The following is a 3,077-nucleotide window of genomic DNA, read 5'->3' on the forward strand; positions in this document are numbered from 1 at the left end:
CGCCGCCATAGCGCAGCCCGCGGCCGGCTCAGCCCCTCGGCGCCGCCGCCGCCGCCCGGCGACCCCCGGCCCCAGCCGCCATGGCTCCCCGGAGGGCGAGCGGCCACCCTGGAGCTTCGGGCAGCCTCCCGGGCAGGCGTCTGGGCGCGCAGCCACCCCGGAGCCCCGCGCCGCCTCCCGGGCAGGCACCTGGCGCGCAGCAGTGAACCCCGGCCCCCCTCGCTGCACCTCTGGGCCAGCGACTGAGCGCGCGACCGAAGCCGAAGCCTTTAGTGCCCCGGGATCCTGGGTTGCAGGCACCTGCGCCCCCGCTCCGCCTCTGCCTCTGCTTCCTCCCGCTCTCACCCCATCCCCGCGAGCTCTGTCTCCGTTCCGCTCCGCGCACCCTCCCGCTCTCTTGCTTTCTCTCTTCCTCCCTCTCTGCTCTCTCACTCGCGCTCTCTCTCTGCTCTCCCCTCCACCTCTCTCCCTCTCCCCGCCCCCCCCCGCGCTGTTCTCTCCGTCTGTCTCTCCCACCCCCAATTTTCTCCCCCCTCTCGTTCTTCCCCCTCCTCTTCTCTCTGTCTCTGGAATCTGGCTGCTTCTATCACGGAAATCCCCACTGGTGCACACACAGACACACTCGCGCACACACACTCACACTTACAGGCTCGGAGGGAACCAGCCCTGAAGGCTCTGGTGCAGGGTGATTGGCTCACTGTCGCTCCCTTCCCCCATCATCCTCCATCCCCCCGTGTGTGTCAAAGACAGGCTGAGTCAAGGAAATCTCTCTGAGAAAAGGAAGGGATGCCTGGACACCTTCACGCCCCAGTGCCACCTGTCCCCGCCTGCATGCTATCCTGGCAGACCTTGACATGAGTGTCCCAGCCTGCCTGTCCCAAGAACAGCTGCTACACGACTGGGGTTACTCGATTCACAGTACCTTCTTCCCCTCGCCCTACAGCCAGAGCTTCCACTGTATCCTGAGCCTGCTGCAGGGACCCCGAGGCTCTCTGTAACATCCCTTGGGCATCTCTCCAGCCGGGAGAGGCCTTTATCTGACCCTGACTGCTCCCACCTGGGCATGCCAGGCTGTCCACAACCAGCCTAGATAGCAGCCCTGGTGTGGTGGATACTCTGCTGTCCTGCTCCCAGTTCCAGCAGCTGCCTTCTGCAGCCCTGAAGCCACACACCCATCTGCCCTGAGACTGGTGAGGCAGCACATTCTAGTTTATGAGGGACCTGCCTGACATAACGTGCCAGAACTCTTCAGAAAATGGGGAGGGTGCCAGATGGCAGGCCTGGTCCAGGCCACAGAGACCCTGGACACAGGGTACCCCTGCCTATCCTCAGGAAAATGTGCAGGGACTGTGGCCCTTCTGTTCTCAACCAAGACTCTGTGGGGAAGGGGTGGGGATGGACAGACAGGGGCAGCTCTCAGAGCCCCTGCAGCCCCCTTCAACTCTATGAGACACTGCCCTGCAGTGGCCCCCTGCAGCATGTCAGCAACCTCAGGTCCCTGTCCTGGACACAGACAGCCCTATCCTGGAGCCTCCCAGTGTGGCCAGTGGTGACTGGACATTCCTGGGCCTCAAGCCACTAGATAAAGTAAGCCAAGCAAGGATGTGGTTGACTCTATCCCCTGAAGGTAGGGACCTCATTATACTTAAGTATCTCCCTCACATAGTACCAAGCACATTGTAGACGCCGTATTGTACCATTTTGCTTTGCTGTAAAGGAATACCTGAGATTGGGTAATTGATGAATAAAAGAGGTTGAACTGGCTCATGATTCTGCATGGTGTGCAATCATGGCTCCAACATCTGCTCAGCTTCTGATGAGGACCTCAGGAAGCTTCTAATCATGGCTAAAGGCAAAGTGGGAGCAGGCATGTCACATGGCAAGAGTGAAAGCAAGAAAGAGAAGGGGGAGATCCCAGGCTTTTAAACCATCAGATCCCTCATGGCTTGAGAAGTCATTCAGGATGGTGCCAACCCATTCATGAGGGATCTGCCCCCATGACCCAATCGCCTTTGCCTCCCACCAGGGCCCACCTCCAACATTGGGGATTATGTTTCAATATGAGATTTGGAGGGGACAAACATCCAAACTTTATTAAATGCTCATGAAATGAGGTGTCAGGAGGGCAGAAACAAGATGCCCCCTCTTCTCTGTGTGTCCACAGATGACACTCATTGACAGTTATTTGAGTGACTGACAGCTGCAGACAGTGGAGTTCTGGAGCCAGCTCACACCAGCTCACGAGGGCCTGTTATGGGCATCTCTCTCCATCTCTGCTTCAGTGACAGCATGTTGGTACCTTCAAATCCACCACAATGAGAGTTTTTGCACTATAGAAATCAGCAAACTCCACAATCAGGGCTTCTCACACCCCAGCCTGTGGTTAAACATTTAACAACACACCACTCACTGACTTCATAGGACACTGGGCAAGTTACTCAACATCCTCGAGGCTAGGTTTTCTTATTTACCTTTCAAAGCTGTGGTGATAACTACATAAGGTAATGTGTATGTTTAGCTTTGCTTCCCAGAGAAGGAAACAGAGCAGAATGCTAGCAAGATCCTCATCCTTGGCCCCCTCATGTGGCCTACAGATTTCAGTGTTGACTACATGTCTTCATTAAATATCTGGTATATGACAGCAGAGGACGCTGTTCATCTGTGTGTCTCTCCTGCTGCCAAAGAAGTGTCCCCTACAAATAGCTCCTGGCAGGAGATAGGAGCTATTTGTGCTATAGTTTGAATGTGTCCCTCAAAGTTCATGTGTTGGAAGCTTAACCCCCAATGCAACAGTATTGGGAAGTGGGGCCCAATGGGAGGTGTTTGAGTCATGGAGGCACTGCCTTCATAAGTGAATTAGTGCCTTTATCATGAGAATGGGTTCCTTATTAAAGGATGAGTTTGCCCCCCTACCGTTTCTCTCTCTCTCTCTCCCTGTGTCTCTCCCTCCCTCTGCTCTTCCACTTTCTGCCAGGGGATGATGTAGCAAGAAGGCCCTCACCATATGCCAGTCCCTCAATTTTGGACTTCCCAGCCTCCAGAACCATGAACAATACATTTCTATTCATTATAAAGTA

Source organism: Macaca nemestrina, chromosome 9 (assembly GCF_043159975.1).
Source record: "Macaca nemestrina isolate mMacNem1 chromosome 9, mMacNem.hap1, whole genome shotgun sequence".
In the NCBI taxonomy this organism is placed as follows: domain Eukaryota; kingdom Metazoa; phylum Chordata; class Mammalia; order Primates; family Cercopithecidae; genus Macaca; species Macaca nemestrina.